We start from the raw sequence: 22,824 nt of genomic DNA, 5'->3' as shown, positions 1-22,824 counted from the left end.
TTTGATTCTAAATAAATTCTACTTTTAGAGATTCTAATTGGGCTATACAGTGCATTTCACGCTCCTTATGTAGATTGCAGACTCTTATTTTTTGCGTTCAGACACGAGTACATCTCGACAAGAGTAGATTGTTAATCTTTAGGTTTATATTATTAGTTTGTGACACAAGATTTGTGCCCTGTATTTATCTTTCCTTATTTTCATATCATTTTCTTTCGCTCTCAGATCAGAACAACCCCTCTTGTTAATTCTGATGGAACTCGACTTTGAGCCATTCTCCATTTAACGGCACCTTTGCCATTGAAGCCTGAGCATCGGCCTTTTTGCTTCATCCCGACATACTGGAAGAATTTTCGCTTCTCTGTTTACAGTACTGTCCTCTACTTGATTCTATCAGGTAACTCATACTACTCTAGTTTATGGGCAATGTCAGACTAATCTAGTCACTCCATGTGGGCCATAGGGCTCTATATATACATTTGCATATTTGTGTCCAGGATATACATTTAAACTAACTATTAGCATGTCACCTTAGTGATTGAAAACCATGCAAATTATAATCAGCCATACAATTATGTGGATATGAAAACAGTGACAGTTTAACCATGGGAACCACAGAAACAATGTTTATGGTAATGAAACCAGCTTGAATTGATAGGTATTCTTGTGTTAATATATGTTGGCATACTCAAAAAGCCTGCCTTCTAATGTATAAATATTTTGTTTAGAGTCTGTTGAGGCCTATGAAGAAGAGGCGTCCAGCCTCGAAACGCGTCGCCACCCAGAAACAGACTACTGGCAACACTCCTTCATTCTTCATTCTTCACTTTTTTGCAAATGTACTGAGATTGCTTTTGTCTTTGTACCCAAAAGCCTGTACTTAAAAATAATAACATATGCACTTATGTGCTTTTCAAATAACTTTTTGTGTTTGAAACTTCTTGTGTTTAAATACCATTTAATTACTCATAAAGAATGTATTTCCTCGAGGATATAGTAGTTGGATTATCCAACACACCCTACAGTGTGCAGGGGACGGGAGGGTTCAAAGTTTGAATCTTTTCCTTTTTTGTTGCCTGGCCTCTACTGTTGCAGTGTTGCCTATGCCTGACATTCCCAAGTATATCCGGGCCAGATGAGCAGGGTGCTGGTTGCCCCCTTGCGGCCATGGGGGCAAGTGGAAACAAAACATTGAGGGCAATGTGATTTAACCATGGTGACCTGATGGTTGAGGAGGCAGGAGGAGCGGTCCTATGACACCTTTGATTGGGCTATCATTGTTTAAAGTTGATCTGTAACTTTCTGTGTGTATTTTTGTAATTGTGTGGTACTAAACGTTTATTTCTGTTTGTTTTCGCACAATTTCTCTTTAAGAAGGTACTCACTTGATGCTTTGGACAATGTACTTGTGGCTAGTGTCTTCCAGTTCTCCCAACATGATTCTGTTTTTGTGAACACAAAATAGAGTGTTTGAATCACTGGCTTGCCTTGGTGTGAAAAGCTATTAAAAGGCAATTTTATAATCACTTCATTGGTAATTCCGTGGCTTATTTCTAATACCTGCTCATCTTGTATATTTCTAATATGGGTCTCAAAATATTAATTTGCAAGAACTTAAATTGTGTTTATGTTATCATATGTTATGCCATGGGATTTGTAGTGGAGGTAGTGCCGTTTGCATGTCCTATTAGCAATTTAAGTCCCATAATAAAAATGGCTGGTGTTACGTGTTGGTCAGTGCGAGCAGAGGGAGCAAAGGAGTCCTTTTCTCTCTCCCACCTCACTCTCTACCTGTGGCATCCCTCAGGGCTCTATCCTATCGTCATGGCTCTTCAACATCTACTTGGCCTCTCTGGCCCACCTGATCTCCACCTTCTCCCCTCATTTCCAATGTTATGCAGACGACACACAGCTCTCTTTCAAGCTGCCATCTTCTTCCTCCTCCACCTTCTCCCTCATACTTGACTGCCTGATTGCTATTCAGGCATGGTGCTCTGCCAATGATCTCTGCCTACATGCCAGTAAGACATAGAACCTTTTCATTGGCACGCCTTCTCCTTGTTTCGCCCCCGCTATCTGGCCAGACTCCTGAGGCAAAAAACCTTGGGATAATCTTTGACTCCCTCTCTCTTTCACTCCACGCATCACGGACCTTGCCAAGAATTCCAACATTCAGCTGCACTGCCTCGGGGGCATTCTACCTTTGATCACCTTCCTCCAGAAGCTCAATGTCTACAGAGCCCTGGTTCTCTCTAGGCTACATTACTGCAATAGCCTCATCCTCAATCTGCTTCTTTCCTCCCTTCAAGTAATCCAGAATAGGACTGCAAGACTTATCTTTATCCTTGTCCTCAACCCCAGGCACTGAATCTCTCCAGCCCTAAAATCTCTCCATTGGCTACCGGAGACCGCAAAGATCAAATTCCAGACACTTTGCATCATCCACAAAGCAGTCTGGGGCCAGGGACCTCTATACATCCAGCTTTACCTCCCTAAATACCTCCCGGACAGTGTCCTTCGGTCCTCTGGCTCCAACTCTCTGCATGTCAAAGGTTTCTCCAAGCAGAGAGTGGGAGGTAGATCCCTTTCCTCGGCTGACTCCTCCCTCTGGAACGGTGCCCACGCCTCAGGCTTGAGCCGGATCCTCTTAAGACAGAGACTTCTCAAGACTTTCCTTTTCTCTTCTTCCTTGCCTCTCCCCCTCCCGTGTTAACTCTCCCTCTGCCATTGCAACTGTGGCTTGGTCCTTTCAGAGTCATACAGGGGCCAGATCACCCCCAGCATCCCTTGCCAGCACTTGCCCTCGGGCTCCCTGTCCCCGACTAACCCAACCTGATCCTCCTTGTCCACTGCACTCATCTTCCCTTCCCACCTCTACCCCTGGCACTTGCCGCCTTGGCCCACCCAGCACTTGCCTGCCCCCACCTTGGGGGGCATTCCACTTGTGCACTTCTCCCTGTACCCCCTCCCCCTGCACTTAGCTCTCGTCATGCACTTGCATGGTAGGATTGTCACAAGGCCAATATAACCCTTTTTTGTTGTTCTATTTTTGTGATTCCCGTGTCCCCCTCCTAACCCACAAAGCCCCTCATCTTGTCTTATGGTTCCTGGAAACACTTGTGTATTGGCGCCATACTAATGTCCAATAAATAAAATAAATGAAGGTTGCTTGTTGATTGGCTGCAAAGCGGGCTGGAAGTTAATGCTACCTGCATAAAGGCGAGCTTGCTCCTCCTGTCTAGTGTGTGTTCATGTTTTTGGGTGTTGATGTCCATCAGCCTTGTTTGTCACGGTATGATGTGCGTCTGGTGTGTTATGACATGCTTCTGTGCTTATTATATACTGCGTTGAAACTTCATGACCATGTTGTCGTTGATTGTAGGTGATTGTCAAGCTGGAGTCCATTGCTTATGTGTGGATGAGTATAAGCAGCCTAAATGTAACGCTCACCTGGTATCCACAGGTACGTCATTCAGCCTGTTCTGACCTCTTGGGACCTCAACCCTTCCTTTGATCCACAGCTCACCTTGTTTTCTTGGATAGTGTGCTCTCCGTTCTGCTTTCAGCGCAGGGGCGAGTTGATTGATGCGGGCTCGTTGCTGCCTAGTTACTTCACTGGCAAGAGTCCGACAGATAAGTATAATGAGTCTTTTGAACAGTTCCCTAACTTTGTTGCCTTCCTTCCTTAGATGATGGCCGGTGTCCGGGGATGGCGGCGTGCTGATGAGATGAGTAGCGCTGAAGGTGAGTGAGAGCGCGATGCACCCCTTTCGTATTTGCATTGAACTGAGTTCTTTTTCTGTGTCTTTTAGGTGCCGCAAAGTTTTCAGCGTGGATGCCGGTTATGAAGAACAAATGCGGTGCGCCTCTAGATGTTTCCACAGTAACCTGGAGTGTCTTTTCCCTCTTGCAGATGGATGAGAAGTTCCGGAGACAGAGTTCCCCCAGAGCAGAGCGGCTGGGATTCAGGTAAGCGTTTGAAGCTCGTACAGTATTTAAAAATAAGCAAAGATTTGCAGAATACTTACTTATGCCTTTTTTCTGTTCTTTTCCCTTTTCCTTAGGAAGCGGCGTGCCGGGATGGGAATGACACCACCGAAGATGCCTGCAGAACAGAAGGAACGATGAATGATGGGCAAAAGCGCCGCAAGGTAAGGCTGTTCCTAACGTTGTTCTTGTTCTTGCAGGAGCTAAGCGCAGAAGAAAGATGCAGGCCTACTGGAGACCGATCCGAACATGGTGAGTGTCACGCTGCAGGTGCAGAAAACGCAAAGCATGTTTCTCAGCCTGGGTGTGGCTTAAATAGTCTCTGGGTATCCCAGGTGTCTCTGGGTTGAACCACACCCAAAAGACTAGATCGCACATGCAGTTCTGGGAACCAAAATATGTGGGGGCATCCATCCTGCCCCCATCAATGCACTACAAGTCCAATCCCCAATGTTATCCTATGGGAGTGAGTGAGTCTGGTGCCACAAGCGCCAAGTCTGACTCCAAGTGGGTCTTTGGAGGGATGGAGAGGACTTTGAGGGCCATGTAGATGATTGTGGCCTGGCTCCAGCCTGACATCTTGGAGGGCTGGGGACATGAGGGGCAGGAATCATGACAGCACTCCCCCCCAAGACCCCTCTCAAGGTGGCTCTTCTGTCTGGTCCTGGTTTGGTTGGATGGTTTTGATGAAATCGTCTAAGCAAGCGAGGTTCATGGATGTACTCACAAGGCTCCCATGTCCTGTCTTGTGGACCATACCCTTTCCAGTCTACTAAGTAGTACAATTTGGATCTGACGTACTTCGAATCTAGGATGTCCTCGACTTCGAATTCTGGCTCCCTGGCGACTACTACTGGCTGCAGTGGCATTGCTACCGGGGTCCCAGGTTGAACAGGTTTGAGGAGAGACACGTGGAACACAGGATGAATCTGCATGTTTAACGGCAAAGTTAGTCTGACGCCACAGGATTTATCACGGAGGTGACGGTGAATGGACCCAGGTATCTTGGACGGAAAGTTCGGGCTCCTTTAATGGACATGTGTTTAGACGCCAGCCAGACTTTGTATCCACTTTGTAGTTGGGGGCCTTTGCTCGGTGTTGATCAGCAAACTTCCTTTGACGATTCTTAGCTTGAAGTAGGTGTTCAGCTGCCCTTTTAAAGGTTTGAGAAATGGTCGTGTGCAGGGTTTTGATTGCTGGCATTTCCAGGATTGTAGGAACGTCCAACTCAGAAGTAAGTGGGTGCCTGCCATACATGGTATAAAAGGGTGTCTGCCCAGTGCTGGTGTGTAGGGAATTATTATAAGCATGTTCAGCTATCCATAATAGGTCAAACCAGCTTCCTTCAGCTTGGTGTAACATGCAACGCAGATACTGCTCGAGCGTCTGATTTGTCCTCTCAGTTTGACCATCCGTTTGGGGATGGTGACTGGCGGATAGCCGATGTCAATCTGGGCCATAGAGCAGCATTTTCTCCAGAAGTTAGATACGAATTGAGTACCTCAGTCTGAGACCAAAACTGAAGGAAACCCATGGAGCCGTACGATGCCTTCAAGAAATACCTTTGCCAGAGTGGAAGCATTTGGGAACCCCTTAAGAGGAATGAAATGTGCCATTTTTGAAAATAGGTCCATGACCACAAGAATAGTGTTAAACCCTTGACTGGGTGGTAAGTCAGTAATAAAATCGAGGAACAACGTGTGCCAGAGTGCTGGTGGGATTTCCAATGGTTGTAATAACCCAGCCGGTTTCTGCTTGGATGACTTGTTTTGAGCACACACTCCACAAGATAGGATGAATTGGATAATGTCTTTACGCCACGTGGGCCACCAATAATTTTGTTTTACCTTGGCTAGGGTTTTAGTGATTCCGGGGTGGCCCTTGATCAAGGAATCATGATAACCGGACATGACTTGTTCTCATAGTTCTTTGTTTGGTAAGAATAAACAATTCCTGAAGTAGGGCAACTGATCTTTTATCATGTAATGTTCTCCTTGTGCACTCCACGCTTGTAATTGTTCCGGACTCATCAGGTTTTGGATTTCTTCATGTAATTCTTTCTGAGTTATGGTTGCTGTGATTCCTAGGAGCTTGTCACTCGGGATGATTGCTATTGGGTCAGGGATCTGATACCCTTGCTCTTCCACCCCCATATGGGAAAGGGCATCAGCCTTCCCGTTTTTCACTTCTGATCGAAATGTAATCACATAGTCATATTCAGCAAAGAAAAGAGCCCAACGTAGTTGTCGTGAGGATTGGGCCTTTGATGTTTTTAGGTACTGGAGGTTCCGGTGGTCAGTTATTACGGTGATTGTGTGTGTGGCGCCCAAGAGGTAGTGCCGCCATGCCTTAAAGACTGACTTAATGGCCAGGAGTTCTTTGTCTGTGATAGCGTAATTGAGTTCAGGGGGTGTGAATTTACAGGGCTAGAAGGCAACAGGGTGTAACTGGCCCGTTTTGGGGTTCTTTTGTGAGAGGATGGCTCCCATAGCCATGCTTGATGCGTCCGTTTCAACCAGGTATGGGAGATCAAGGCGAGGGTGGCGTAAGATTGGGCAGATGTGAATCTTGCTTTGAGTTCCTGGAAAGCCTCCTCGGCTTCTGTTGTCCACTGGAACTTTTTGTTGCTTTTCCTTAGTAATGACGTGATGGGATGCACGATTTGTGAAAATCCTGGGATAAACCGGCAGTAGAAGTTTGCAAAACCCAGCATACTTTGAACCCCCTTGAATGAATTTGGGGATGGCCAGTTCAGGATAGCATCTACCTTGTTTACATCCATTCGGAGTCCATTCGGGCTGAGAATAAAGCCCAGGAATTCCACCTCGGAGAAGTGGAATGCGCACTTTTCAAGCTTGGCGTAGAGCTGGTGTTGACAGAGTTTTTCCAATACAGATCGGACGTGTTTAATGTGGTCCTGCTTTGATGCAGAATATACTAGGATATCATCGATGTACACTAGAGCACAGACATCAATCAATTCCTATAGGACATCGTTCATGAAGTATTGAAATTCAGCAGGTGCGTTGCAAAGGCCAAAGGGCATTACTTGATATTCGTACAAGCCGTATTTGGTGCGAAAAGCGGTTTTCCATTTGTCCTCCTGTTTTACGCGAGCAAGGAGATATGCCCCCCTCAGCCCTCAGGTCTAGTTTTTGTAGATTTGGGCATCTTTGACTTGATCAAGCAATTCAGGGATCAGTGGTAGGGGGTAGCAATGTTTTACAGTAATCTGGTTCAGTGCGCGATAGTCGATGCACATTCTCAAGACCCCCTCCTTTTTCGGTACGAAGAATAGAGGACTGGCTGCTGGAGACTTCGAGGGACGAATGAACCCGTTGGCCAGGTATTGGTCAAGATAGGCCTTCAGGTGCTGGTTTTCTGGTTCCGTGATTGCGTAAATTCGCCCACAAGGGATTTGTGCACCGGGTATCAGGTCGATTTGGCAATCATATGGTCTATGCGGTGGCAGGGTATTAGCCTGTTCTTTCTGAAAGACATCTTGAAAGTCCTGGTATTCACTTGGTAGGGTGCCGATTGCCACAGTCGCAAGCGTGGAGGTTCTGGTGTCTATTGGTTGTTTCTCTTGGTGATAACATGTGTGGGCGCAAGTCTCGGGAAAGGCCAATTCTTTTGCTCGCCAATCGATTCGAGGATTGTGAGCTACCAACCATGGCATTCACAAAATCAACCGGAACTGTGTTGCCTTAATGAGGTCGAAAACAATAGATTCTTGGTGTCCATCCTGGCACAGAAGGGTTAAAACTGCAGTTCATTGGAATACTGGACCAGAAGCTGTTTCCGTGCCGTCAACAGTGGTAACAGTGTCGGTGGTTGATTTAGGGCATAACGGAAGCCCCATTTTGCCGCAAGATCCTGGTCGATGTAATTCCCAACGGCTCCACTGTCTATGTACGCTCTTACTGCGTGCATCCGAGATGGTTGTTGGTGATTGATCAAGACCACAGATAGTGCAAAATGGGGGGTCTGTAGTTCACTTTCTTCGCTCGACAAGTGGACCCCTACACTTGCCGGGCTGAGGAGTTTTCCAATTCCTTGATCGTGTCTTCCTTGTCCGTGGCCCCTACCGTCCACCTCGGTGGCTTCACAGGGCACTCTTTAAGGAAATGACCTGACCTTCCACAGTACAGACATAACTGCTGCTGTCTCCTTTTATCCCTTTCCGCTTTAGTCAAGGGGGATCTGACCCCCCCGATTTGCATTGGTTCTCCTGAACCTTCCGTTGTTCGGGCCAGTATTGTCGTTTGAACGCACATACATAGGGCGAGGGTCCGGTCTGGTTCGATCTGCTCTTTGGGCCTGCAACCTATGATACAGTTGAACAACAAGGTCAATGAATTCTGAGCAGTCTTTCGGGGGGTTCACTACTTGTGCAAGAACATCCTTGAGCTCCCCCCGCAAGCCCCGTTGAAATAACGTGGTTCTCTTCTCCACTGGCCATTCTGCTTCAACTACGAGTCTATTGAACGTGGCTATGCATGTTAATAGGTCTTGATTCCCTTGCCGTAGGGACAGAAGTTCGTTGTCTAATGCCTGCCCATAAGTACGAAGGGTGAACAGCTTTTCCATCTCCTGCTGAAAGCTCCTGAAGTCATGCAGCAAAGTATCGTATTGGGCCACAAAGGGTACAGACCAGTCCGCGGCACTACCACTCAGGTAGGATAGCACAAAAGCGACCCGTGATTGGTCATTCGGAAAGGCCCCTGGCCTACAAAGGAAGTGCAGGCGGCACTGGTTCATGAACGTTGCAAACCTCTTGGGATCCCCCGTAAATCATTCGGGCGGGGCCAACGGAACTGCCCCAGGAAGGGTTATCTGAACGGGAACAGCTGATGGCGCTGGCATCGAGGGCACACTTGCCGGCAATGGTGCATGCCCTGCTTGTGACTGGAGAAGTTGCCGGCTTAAATCATCAGTGCGTTCTTTGGCTACTATCAGCTCTCTCCTCAGGGTGTTGGTCTCCTGCCTGGCTGCATGTACTTCGGAACGTAGCTGCCACAACATGTGGGCTAACTGGTCGGTTTCTGACGTTTCCATGATACCCAGGTGGATTTTCTTGTGAGGCTTTGCGTTTTGTAACGCTCACCTGGTATCCACGGGGACGTCATTCAGCCTGTTCTGACCACTTACGACCTCAAACCCTTCCCTGGGGGCTATTCGACTGGAGACTGGGCCTGAAACAAAGGATTGGTAGAGTTTAACTCCCTATTGTCGCTGTGTGCTTGAACCCCTTCTTCCCCGGTGTCGAACCCTTCCCTTTGATCCATAGCTCACCTTGTTTTCTTGGATAGTGTGCTCTCCATCCTGGTTTCAGCGCAGGGGCACGTTGATTGATGCAGGCTTGTTGCTGCCTAGTTACTTCACTGGCAAGAGTCCGACAGATAAGTATAATGAGTCTTTTGAACAGTTTTCTAACTTCGTTCCTTCCCTTCCTTAGATGATGGCCGGCGTACGGGGATGGCGGCGTGCTGCTGAGATGAGCAGCGCTGAAGGTGAGTGAGAGCGCAATGCGTGATGCACCCCTTTCGAATTTGCATTGAACTGAGTTCTTTTTCTTTGTCTTTTAGGTGTCACAACGTTTTCAGCATGGATGCCGGTTATGAAGAACAAATGCGGTGCACCTCTAGATGTTGCCACGCTAACCTGGAGTGTCTTTTCCCTCTTGCAGATGGATGAGAAGTTCCGGAGACAGAGTTCCCCAGAGCGGCTGGGATTCAGGTAAGCGTTTGAAGCTCGTACAGTATTTAAAAATAAGTGAAGATTTGCAGAATGCTTACTAATGCCTTTTTTCTGTTCTTTTCCCTTTTCCTTAGGAAGCGGCGTGCCAGGATGGGAATTACACCGCCGAAGATGTCTGCAGAACAGAAGGAGCGATGAATGATGGGCAGAAGCGCCTCAATTTAAGGCTGTTCCTAACGGTGGTCTTGATCTTGCAGGAGCTGAGCGCAGAAGAAAGATGCAGGCCTACTGGAGACCGATCCGAACATGGTGAGTGTCACGCTGCAGGTGCAGAAAACGCAAAGCATGTTTCTCAGCCTGGCTGTGGCTTAAATAGTGTCTGGGTATCCCAGGTGTCTCTGGGCTGAACCACACCCAAAAGACTAGACCGCACATGCAGTTCTGGGAACCGAAATATGTGGGGGCATCCATCTTGTCCCCATCAATTTACTACAAGTCCAATCCCCAATGTTATCCTATGGGAGTGAGTGAGTCTGGTGCCACAAGTGCCAAGTCTGACTCCAGGTGGGTCTTTGGAGGGATGGAGAGGCCCTTGAGGGCCATGTAGGTGATCGTGGCCTGGCTCCAGCCTGACATCTTGGAGGGCTGGGGACATGAGGGGCAGGAATCATGACACTAAAGAGGTGTCAGGAATCAGTGGTAGATGTAGGTATATAGTCAATGGTGAGGGAGTGATTTATTTTTGTGATGATCCTAACATACCTTGTTGTTTGAAGGTGATGTGTGCTAATGCAGAGTTGTGTGGTTATTTATCTGGGACACACGGTTTAGAGTTAGATGTTACCCATGGAATTTAGATGCATAGCCAGCATGGCATGGTTCTCTAGCCTTGCTAGCCTCACACACAAACAGTGAACTTTGCAGAATAGTTATGTCCACAAAGCAGCAATGCATATTGCATCATATCAGGCATTGCAGATAATAGTCCTGTACAGAGTTAACTATGTGCAAACCCAGTCATTTGCACAGCCTCTTAGTCAGTGCTTAGTTTGCACAAAAATAAGTGCACCGGCCCAAACATTTCCTAGCAAGCGTGTGACATTGCAGGTGGCCACTTCCCTACCACTATTGCCACCACCCATAGCTGCTCACCCCAGTGTCAACATTTTTGGTGTTGATGGATGCACTGACTATCGCCAAATTAAAGTGAGTCGGAGACCATAAGTGCCAGGGCTCAAAATAAGTTCCAGGGCTTAGCCCTGGCAAACACCCCCACAAATTAAGCACTGCTCTTGGTGCTAAGAGCTGGCAGAGAATAGTGGTAGACTATCATGGGCTGCATGAAAGTTTCACTATGGGCTAAGTGTGGGATTCCCTCTGTGCCAAGGTTTTGATGCATTCTCAGTGAATGTCACTGATGGACAAGCATAATCTTGCAAGCAGAGCAGGCTTGAAAGGCATTAAAGGGCCGGGGTATGTGTTGAACTATTTGAAACTGTTAGGAGTAGTTTGTTCTTCTTTTATCTCAAGTTTCAATTATCAATTAACCATAACATATTCACTTTATACTAAGATAGCTATGAACATTTTTCTCACGGGGTGTAAAAGATTAATTTTAAGGAAGTAATTATGATTTATTCTCTTCCTGCATGACTCACAGGAATTATGTAATTTCTGTAAATAATGAGAGATAATGAATTCCAAAGTATGACTCAATTAATTCCTGTAATTATGGGTTTTGAAATCAGAATTTCTTTTCATGAAATAAAAACATCCAAACATGTCAGAAAAACACTGATGTGCATGAAAGTTATGTTGCACCCACCAGCTCTGAGATCACTAAATGTTGACAGTGTAATTCTAGTTTTCACAATAAAACCTCACAACTTGAGGTGAATGAGGGTTAGGAAAATTGAAGACTGGGTTCAGGTGAGGAATTAGGGAAAGGTGTTCAAATGTCGCAGTGTCAAAATGACAAAAGAGCGCAAACACAGCCCTATGAAAATGATGCAATTGTATCTTATACTTTCTTTTTGCATTTATCTAAATTAACATTTTTCACAAATTAATGTGTTACTTTTTTCCTTCTTAGGTTTTCTTAGTTTGTTAGTATGTTCCTTCACTCGGTTAATTTCTTTGAAACTTCATATTGTAAACACATCCTGGTGAGCTCTTGTAAAATACACATAAACCTCTTGTGCAGTGTTGTTTAATTCTTTATCGCTTCTATTCTAATTCTTCTGTTGCCCCCTGAATCCACCAACCGAATCTGCTGGATTAAGTTTCTCTAAACCAATAAAAGTAAGTGTGTAAATAGTTGCACCTGCTACTGACAAATGTATCCTTGACAAATCAACCAGGGGCTGTGTTTTTCATTTTCACAGCAAACGCAACTATTTTCTTTGCAACAAGTATCAGGAAACAGCCGCCCAGAGAAAAACTATAAACAAAGGCTGGATGCATTTAGTCATGCTGCAAACAACTACAGAATCCAAGGGAAGAACTAATGCTGACTAAATTGTGTCTTTGCTGCAGAGGAAAACTGACTTTAAAGGAAATATGTTAAATGTGCTTTGGCCTGAATGGGAAGCAAAATCGCCTATTTGAAAAGTATATTATTGTGTAAAGGCTTGATTATTTAAGAATGTACAAGGATTTGCTACTGGTAAAAAGTCACTTATAAACTGTTCAATTCCATAGGGTAAGTCAAGATTTAAAAATGTGAAGCTAAACTGAGCCTATCAACTATATAAAAAAAAACCTGCTCTGACAGTTCTTAGCCTGAGAAAGGTTGACACCTCCACTGCTGACACAGGAAAAGCTATTTGCTGTTGGGAGGCCTCACATACTCATGACAAAGGGACTTCATTAGACATTTGTCTTTGCCCCAGGCGAAGACTATAACAGGCTTGGATACTCACCCTTCCAGGGGAGGGGCAAGAAGCTCCACTCTCCAGGAGGAGCCCCTCATTTAACTTCAAAGGATTTGATAGTTGCTTACACTTGGGAAGACAGAAAACAAACTGACATGTGAGTTTTGGGTTTAAAATGCTTATTTTGCCACTGAACTTCAAGACATTTAGCTTGGCAGCAAGCATGAGAAAAGATATGAAAAGTGCATACATATAAATCTGAAATTATGCTAGTCATTTGAAAACTTGGTAGACTTCCTTACTGCGTAAGGACCAGAAGTTACAAAGAATGGCCAATGGCACCAAAACTATTAATGATTGCAAACCTAACGTTGTGTACACATGTTCTAGGGGTAATTGCACATATATGTACAGAATTGGGAAATGTTAGGCCAAACCTTTCATAGTTAAAATTGCCAAAATTCAACAGAAAGGCTGAACCAGGTTCCACCGACTTGGGAGTTGGATTAGAATGTGACCCACGAAATATGTATTTGTGGGAAAGTTAGATTTTGGTCCGAATATTTATGGGAGGTTTCCAGATCATCTAATAAACCATGACATCTCTTTCTGTCATCCAATCAGCAAAAACCAAGGCGGAAACTGTGCCTTTGACCAATCACAGCATTGTGGGTGTGGGTTGTAAGTCTGCCCCTACCATAAACCTTGTGATGTCATTTGGCATGATAAATAAGGGAACCTCACAGCACACAAGGACACTGATTCCTGACTTCATCATGATTTTCTGCATGCCGCCCTGTTCCTGAATTCTCCATCTTTGTTCCTGATTCCAGATTTCTTTGCAAAGCCAAGGCATCTGCATTGCTGAACTTCTTTTCAGATAGGCCCAAATCCTGAAGCAATCCCAAAACTTAAGGGAAGCATTTTGATCCAGTCTGGCTTGCTACCACTAAATGTTTGCCTGCTCCAAACTCGCCACCCCGCTGATTCCAGTCTCCAGTAACCAGAAGGGCCAATCCAGTCCAGTCCAATCCGAGGTGCCAGTCCAGCTGACCAGAACCGCCAGCTGACCTATCCCGCCAGATGCGCCCTGCTATCAGTTGATTAGACCCGACCCGTGAGCTGACCAGAACTCTTGACGGTCCAAAATCTTAAAATTAAAGTGGACTGTAAGTATAAATTGTAATCATAGTAAACCATAGCATATCTTGCCTTACCTTGTCCTATCCCAATCTATAATACATCCTGTCTTTACCTTAAGAACCTATAATATTGTCAGAACCATTCTTGCAACCCTGTCTGTAATTCCTACTGTTAGCGCTGATTTTCTCTTCATTTTTGTTTTGCTAGACCATAAGCCATTAGTGATTTTGATTAAATAAAGTAATTCCCACAAAGAAAACGGGGTATCTGCCATGTGAAGGGTTAAAAGTGGCTGTGTAACTGTGGAAATTCACGGGTGGCATTCTCTTTTTCTTAGCCATTAAATATATTTTAAGTAAAATAAACCTGTCATTTTAAAAACGATTTTCTGTTTTCTTTTCTGCTCTATTTCTCTAAAAACATCTCTCATTCAACATTGCATAACTTACTCAATTTAATAGCTAGAGACTTCATTTGAACTCGGACTTAAACCTAAGATCTGTAGCTACATCGCGACACAAAGAAATGCACCCAGAAACCTTTTAGTGAATTTAAGGCGGGAATTCGCAATTCTGCAAAAGTTTACACGTGTGATTTTCAATTTAAAGTATTTCCAAACTTCCAATAAGATACAAAATGTCTAATTTTGCTCATACTATAGCTTATGATTGTTAGCATCTTTCCCATGTTGCTCCCATAGGAATTTATATTGGTTTAAGGATTTTTGCCCACTTTTCATTGTTTTGCTCAGTCATTTTCGAATGTCATTTTAAAAGTGTAAGATTTCCAAACCGTTTTCCTTTCTTGTTTGGGGAGGGAAGGTTATCTTTAGATTCTGTTGACTGTTCTGTATTCCTGAACACCTGATGCTCCCTTACATCTGTGTAGAATTGCTTATCTGTGAGTTGAGAAATTTGCAGGGGGAAATCTTAACTCAAGTGCTATCCATCCAACAAGGCCAAACTGTTCTTTTCTCTGTGTTTTATATTCTGTGTTGCTAAAAGTGAATTCAACTCCATTACCTACTTTCTTATTTGTATTTTCACCACATTGGTGATTGCTGCCCCATATATTAAAACATATGTTTGATTTGAATTTTAAATAAATAAATACATATTACCTTTACCAACCAGCCTGATTTCTGGTCCATTGTGACCTGGGGGTATTTTGAGAAGGGGTGTGATGTGATAGTCGTACATCACTCAGAATATTGAACCTATAGACACAATAAATAAGTATTTCATTTGTGCACTGCATGCTAGGCTGAGACCAGGGTGTATTGCCTGCTTGAAATCCTTAACAAGATGTTGAAGAGTAGTTGTGAGGGGGATTAGCCTTGTGGAAGACCACATGTGTGTATGGAGTATGAGTGAGGTTGAGCTGAAAGGGGGAAGGCAGGCGGTTTCCATTCTTACCATCTGGAAGAATTTCATCCATTGCAGGAGAATGGTGCTTATCTCTGTTGTTCATCCTTTTGATTAGGATTGTGTCAAAAGCTGCTGAAAGGTTTAATAATAAACAGGGCTGAGGTGGGGTTGGAATCTGAATTCATTTTTAGGTCATCCCAGATAGAGGACAGTTTTCTCATAGGTCTGAAAATGACTTGCTCCTGATCTAGTATATGATTGATTTACAGGTCAGGTGTGTTAGGATTTGTCCATGTACATATGTTTCTAGCTGGGTATTATATATTGGCCGGTAGTTGTTGGGTTTGTCGGTGCTGCTCATGGGATCTTTGAGAAGGGGTTCAATGTAGGTTGATTTGATGCTCCTGAGGAATGTTCTCATTTTCAGAAACTGGCTCCTGATCTTGCAGAAGTATTTTGCAAGTGTTCCTTCTGTGAGGATGGTGTTGTAGATGTCTGGTGGGCGTGGGTCTGCTGGGGAGATAGCTTTGTCGCTTTCTTTCACCAGTTTAGTAAAGTCTTCTGTGGGAGATTGCTGCATTGCCCTTTCAGCATTGAGATTGCTTCTGGTGTTGTTGCCTCACAATAATGATATTGTGATTGCTGCTTCTGATATTGTGCTTGAGCCCCGGGGCATAGTGCTGGTGACTTGCTGGGCATTTATCACTTCGTTTTTAAAGTGGTTTGCGCAGTCACCACATCCTGTTTGGGATGGGAGGGAGGTGACGTTGTTGCATAATGTCGGATTTCTTATCTCGTTAAGAACGTTGTACAACACTTTGGCTGCAGTTTCTTTGCTTTTTGGAGTTCTGTTTTATAGAGCTATATCTGTTTTTGGGAAGTTATTTTGAGGTGTTGGTTATAATGTTTCCTCCATGCATGTTCTAATTTGTTTTCATCAACAGTTGGAAGTTGGGGCGGGGGTGTTGTTAAACCATCTTGCACTTAATTTTCTCTGGGTGGGGTTGATGAGTTTCTTCTGTGCTATGGAATCTAGGTCTTCTGTGATCCATTTTTGGAGTGTCTTGGCTAACCATAACCATATCCATTGCCACCTTAATGATTTGAAGATTAAGATGAAGTAACAGTACGAAGAGGTACATGTTTGAAGAAGAGAATGCAGAAGAGTTGGGCATACATGATTTATTCTGGGTGAAGTAAAGGGGAATGACTGAAGTGGACATAATGTTACATGATAAGGGGCCTCATTACGACCCAGGCGTTAAGGGTTAACGCCGTCGTTAACCCTTAACGCCTGATTCCAATTTTAACGGCTGCTTTTAGCAGCCGTTAAAATCCATGGCGCTAACCCGCCATGATGCTAATTACGCCACCGTAATTTACGGTGGCGTAATTAGCTCCTTCCCCACTCCCATTATGCCCTATGGGGCAAAAATGGGAATGGGGAAGGGAAAATGGGAAATGGGGATTTACCGCCCCACTCACCTTGGAATGGGGCGGTAAATCCGCCATCCACCATGGTGTAAACTATGGTGGTAAAGTTGGCGTGATTACCGCCTGGGTCGTAATGACCCCCAAAGTCAGGTTTTTCAGCAGTATTTCATAACGGATTCCTTCCACTCCCAGGCAATGTAATAGCATCCCATTGTCATGGTACTCACTTTGTAAACTCAGAAGCCTGAAGTAATGGGTTTTCTGGAGGGGTGGGTACAGGAAACAGAAATTAATCATTCTGGAGGCAATTTGTGAATCATGAGAGTTAATATAATTGTTATTCCCATTTTTAGGGACTACAACTCCCTTTTTTCCTTAGCTGACAGTCAGGAGTTGAGTGGCAGGAATCGACACCATGGAACCAGCAGCAATGGTCCAGGCTAGACAAGGAAGGAAAGGCCAGATGGTCACTTAGTTGGTGTCCCCTTTTGATGGCTTGGCTACATAGAAAAGCAGAAAATACCAAGGCAGGTGCACAACCTAGTATACTGATTATTTAGAGAAACGTAAAAAATAATGGTATTTAAATTTTAAAGGTGAGGGGGAGGAACTGAGATCCTGGCACAAGACCTCTACAAATAACAACACAAAAGGAAAAGATTCAATCTTTGAACCCTCCCGTCCCCTGCATACTGTAGGGTGTGTTGGATAATCCAACTACTATATCCTCGAGGAAATAAATTCTTTATGAGTAATTAAATGGTATTTAAACACAAGAAGTTTCAAACACAAAAAGTTATTTGAAAAGCACATAAGTGCATATGTTATTATTTTTAAGTACAGGCTTTTGGGTACAAAGACAAAAGCAATCTCAGTACATTTGCAAAAACAAGTGAAGAATGAAGAATGAAGGAGTGTTGCCAGTAGTCTGTTTCTGGGTGGCGACGCGTTTCGAGGCTGGACGCCTCTTCTTCATAGGCTTCAACCGACTCTAAACAAAATATCTATATATTAGAAGGCAGGCTTTTTGAGTATGCCAACATATATTAACACAAGGATACCTATCAATTCAAGCTGGTTTCATTACCATAAACATTGTTTCTGTAGTTCCCATGGTTAAACTGTCACTGTTTTCATATCCACATAATTGTATGGCTGATTATAATTTGCATGGTTTTCAATCACTAAGGTGACATGCTAATAGTTAGTTCAAATGTATATCCTGGACACAAATATGCAAATGTATATATAGAGCCCTATGGCCCACATGGAGTGACTAGATTAGTCTGACATTGCCCATAAACTAGAGTAGTATGAGTTACCTGATAGAATCAAGTAGAGGACAGTGCTGTGAACAGAGAAGCGAAAATTCTTCCAGTATGTCGGGATGAAGCAAAAAGGCCGATGCTCAGGTTTCAATGGCAAAGGTGCCGTTAAATGGAGAATGGCTCAAAGTCGAGTTCCATCAGAATTAACAAGAGGGGTTGTTCTGATCTGAGAGCGAAAGAAAATGATATGAAAATAAGGAAATATAAATACAGGGCACAAATTTTGTGTCACAAACTAATACTATAAACCTAAAGATTAACAATCTACTCTTGTCGAGACGTACTCGTGTCTGAACGCAAAAAATAAGAGTCAGCAATCTACATAAGGAGCATGAAATGCACTGTATAGCCCAATTAGAATCTCTAAAAGTAGAATTTATTTAGAATCAAATACAAATCCATGTGAGCTAAACCCGGGCCATCATGGCCTGAAAAACGGGAGTCAGCAATGTATATGGACAAAGGAAATTATCAATTAACCTACCCAATTCTAGAGAACTGGGTGTGCATCCAAATCAGCAGATTTCCTAAAAAAGGTCCAGGGCAAACATAATGGTGATTCCACCATGCGCTGGCACTGGAACCGATCGAATTGCAGTGCTAAAAAGAAGTAATCATGAGAGTATGTAATAAGAGCAGCGGTCGCGGCTCTGTTGTAAAGAGAACAGTTCTAATCAAAGCGGTCGTGTACCTTCGATAGCGATCAGTCGACCTTGTAACTGCAGGATAGCCAGTGCTGAACGGGGAAAGCGTGAAGGCATCGGCGAGTGTTATGGAGACTATGTTAACTCATGATTGAAATTAGTACAATTCTTCCCGTTACAGCTGTTCAATAATGGTCTGATATGTTGATTATAATCCCTCACTGTACATGTTAATCTATATATGTCTACTTGGCCATCATGTGTATTGATGAGATATAGTAAAAAGATGTCTTTTTTAGCCCTCTTGTTGAGATGATCAGCTCTGACATTAGTTTGTGACTTAACTTTAGCTCCCACTTTCATTTAGTCCGTTTTTCATTACTCATTATGAGCTAATATTACTGTCCGTTAATATACAATTCTAGCCATCATGCCTTGTTCACTAATGTTTTCTTTCATTGTCTAGTTTATTTTATTCTATTTTATTTTTCATAGTTTCGTCAATGTTTTGACGATGTATCATTCAGAAATTGGTTAGTTGGTCTACGTCGTATTTAGTGCACTTCGTTTCTATGCAATGCCGCCAGCCAGGCTCCTCATAAGGAACATACTCTAAAATGGCCGCTTCACGGTCTCCTAGAAGACATTAGTAGTCCGTTTTCTATTTCTAGCCTAGATACTCTACCATTCGTTGGAACGGCCCACGTGGTCTCATTCCACTTCCCCTTTTCTGGAGGATCGCGTCACTATGGTAACGGTCGCCGATGCCTTCACGCTTTTCCCGTTCAGCACTGGCTATCCTGCAGTTACAAGGTTGATTGATCGCTATCGAAGGTACACGACCGCTTTGATTAGAACTCTTCTCTTTACAACAGAGCCGCGACCGCTGCTCTTATTACATACTCTCATGATTACTTCTTTTTAGCACTGCAATTCGATTGGTTCCAGTGCCAGAGCATGGTGGAATCGCCATTATGTTCGCCCTGGACCTTTTTTAGGAAATCTGCTGACTTGGATGCACACCCAGTTCTCTAGAATTGGGTAGGTTAATTGATCATTTCCTTTGTCCGTATACATTGCTGACTCTCGTTTTTCGTGCCATGATGGCCCGGGTTTAGCTCACATGGATTTATATTTGATTCTAAATAAATTCTACTTTTAGAGATTCTAATTGGGCTATACAGTGCATTTCACGCTCCTTTTGTAGATTGCAGACTCTTATTTTTTGCGTTCAGACACGAGTACATCTCGACAAGAGTAGATTGTTAATCTTTAGGTTTATATTATTAGTTTGTGACACAAGATTTGTGCCCTGTATTTATCTTTCCTTATTTTCATATCATTTTCTTTCGCTCTCAGATCAGAACAACCCCTCTTGTTAATTCTGATGGAACTCGACTTTGAGCCATTCTCCATTTAACGGCACCTTTGCCATTGAAGCCTGAGCATCGGCCTTTTTGCTTAATCACGACATACTGGAAGAATTTTCGCTTCTCTGTTTACAGTACTGTCCTCTACTTGATTCTATCAGGTAACTCATACTACTCTAGTTTATGGGCAATGTCAGACTAATCTAGTCACTCCATGTGGGCCATAGGGCTCTATATATACATTTGCATATTTGTGTCCAGGATATACATTTAAACTAACTATTAGCATGTCACCTTAGTGATTGAAAACCATGCAAATTATAATCAGCCATACAATTATGTGGATATGAAAACAGTGACAGTTTAACCATGGGAACCACAGAAACAATGTTTATGGTAATGAAACCAACTTGAATTGATAGGTATTCTTGTGTTAATATATGTTGGCATACTCAAAAAGCCTGCCTTCTAATGTATAAATATTTTGTTTAGAGTCTGTTGAGGCCTATGAAGAAGAGGCGTCCAGCCTCGAAACGCGTCGCCACCCAGAAACAGACTACTGGCAACATTCCTTCATTCTTCATTCTTCACTTGTTTTTTGTAAATGTACTGAGATTGCTTTTGTCTTTGTACCCAAAAGCCTGTACTTAAAAATATTAACATATGCACTTATGTGCTTTTTAAATAACTTTTTGTGTTTGAAACTTCTTGTGTTTAAATACCATTTAATTACTCATAAAGAATTTATTTCCTCGAGGATATAGTAGTTGGATTATCCAACACACCCTACAGTGTGCAGGGGACAGGAGGGTTCAAAGTTTGAATCTTTTCCTTTTTTGTTGCTACATAGAAAAGCAGCCCAACCTGGCCTCTACTGTTGCAGTGTTGCCTATGCCTGACATTCCTAAGTATATCCGGGCCAGATGAGCGAGGGTGCTGGTTGCCCCCTTGCGGCCATGGGGGCAAGTGGAAACAAAACATTGAGGGCAATGTGATTTAACCATGGTGACCTGATGGTTGAGGAGGCAGGAGGAGCGGTCCTATGACACCTTTGATTGGGCTATCATTGTTTAAAGTTGATCTGTAACTTTCTGTGTGTATTTTTGTAATTGTGTGGTACTAAACGTTTATTTCTGTTTGTTTTCGCACAATTTCTCTTTAAGAAGGTACTCACTTGATGCTTTGGACAATGTACTTGTGGCTAGTGTTTTCCAGTTCTCCCAACATGATTCTGTTTTTGTGAACACAAAATAGAGTGTTTGAATCACTGGCTTGCCTTGGTTTGAAAAGCTATTAAAAGACAATTTTATAATCACTTCATTGGTAATTCCGTGGCTTATTTCTAATACCTGCTCATCTTGTATATTTCTAATATGGGTCTCAAAATATTAATTTGCAAGAACTTAAATTGTGTTTATGTTATCATATGTTATGCCATGGGATTTGTAGATGAGGTAGTGCCGTTTGCATGTCCTATTAGCAATTTAAGTCCCATAATAAAAATGGCTGGTGTTACGTGTTGGTCAGTGCGAGCAGAGGGAGCAAAGGAGTCCTTTTCTCTTTCCCACCTCACTCTCTACCTGTGGCATCCCTCAGGGCTCTATCCTATCGTCATGGCTCTTCAACATCTACTTGGCCTCTCTGGTCCACCTGATCTCCACCCTCTCCCCTCATTTCCAATGTTATGCAGACGACACACAGCTCTCTTTCAAGCTGCCATCTTCTTCCTCCTCCACCTTCTCCCTCATACTTGACTGCCTGATTGCTATTCAGGCATGGTGCTCTGCCAATGATCTCTGCCTACATGCCAGTAAGACATAGAACCTTTTCATTGGCACGCCTTCTCCTTGTTTCGCCCCCGCTCTCAGGCCAGACTCCTGAGGCAAAAAACCTTGGGATAATCTTTGACTCCCTCTCTCTTTCTCTCCACACATCACGGACCTTGCCAAGAATTCCAACATTCAGCTGCGCTGCCTCAGGAGCATTCTACCTTTGATCACCTTCCTCCAGAAGCTCAATGTCTACAGAGCCCTGGTTCTCTCTAGGCTACATTACTGCAATAGCCTCATCCTCAATCTGCCTCTTTCCTTCCTTCAAGTAATCCAGAATAGGACTGCAAGACTTATCTTTATCCTTGTCCTCAACCCCAGGCACTGAATCTCTCCAGCCCTAAAATCTCTCCATTGGCTACCGGAGACCGCAAGGATCAAATTCCAGACACTTTGCATCATCCACAAAGCTGTCTGGGGCCAGGGACCTCTATACATCCAGCTTTACCTCCCTAAATACCTCCCGGACAGTGTCCTTCGGTCCTCTGGCTCCAACTCTCTGCAGGTCAAAGGTTTCTCCAAGCAGAGAGTGGGAGGTAGATCCCTTTCCTCGGCTGACTCCTCCCTCTGGAACGGTGCCCACGCCTCAGACTTGAGCCGGATCCTCTTAAGACAGAGACTTCTCAAGACTTTCCTTTTCTCTTCTTCCTTGCCTCTCCCCCTCCCGTGTTAACTCTCCCTCTGCCATTGCAACTGTGGCCTGGTCCTTTCAGAGTCATACAGGGGCCAGATCACCCCCAGCATCTCTTGCCAGCACTTGCCCTCGGGCTCCCTGTCCCTGACTAACCCAACCTGATCCTCCTTGTCCACTGCACTCATCTTCCCTTCCCCCCTCTACCCTTGGCACTTGCCGCCTTGGCCCACCCAGCACTTGCCTGCCCCCACCTTGGGGGGCATTCCACTTGTGCACTTCTCCCTGTACCCCCTCCCCCTGCACTTAGCTCTCGTCATGCACTTGCATGGTAGGATTGTCACAAGGCCAATATAACCCTTTTTTGTTGTTCTATTTTTGGGATTCCCGTGTCCCCCTCCTAACCCACAAAGCCCCTCATCTTGTCTTATGGTTCCTGGAAACACTTGTGTATTGGCGCCATACTAATGTCCAATAAATAAAATAAATGAAGGTTGCTTGTTGATTGGCTGCAAAGC

General features: G+C 44.0%; 1 long non-coding RNA gene across 1 annotated transcript in view; it reads left to right on the top strand.

Annotated features, from left to right (window-relative positions):
• The window catches only part of LOC138473612 (uncharacterized), a 29,635-nt gene extending 28,109 nt beyond the window's left edge, over positions 1–1,526 (top strand). The window contains exons 3-4 of the long non-coding RNA XR_011268812.1: positions 226–397; positions 729–1,526. This is a non-coding gene — a long non-coding RNA (uncharacterized lncRNA). The remainder of the gene's footprint in view (positions 1–225; positions 398–728) is intronic.
• Positions 1,527–22,824: the final 21,298 nt, after the last annotated feature.

Source organism: Ambystoma mexicanum, chromosome 8 (genome assembly GCF_040938575.1).
Source record: "Ambystoma mexicanum isolate Mex_15411 chromosome 8, UKY_AmexF1_1, whole genome shotgun sequence".
Lineage (NCBI taxonomy): Eukaryota > Metazoa > Chordata > Amphibia > Caudata > Ambystomatidae > Ambystoma > Ambystoma mexicanum.
The sequence above is the reverse complement of the archived record's forward strand: the minus strand, read 5'-3'. Positions and strand labels throughout refer to the sequence as shown.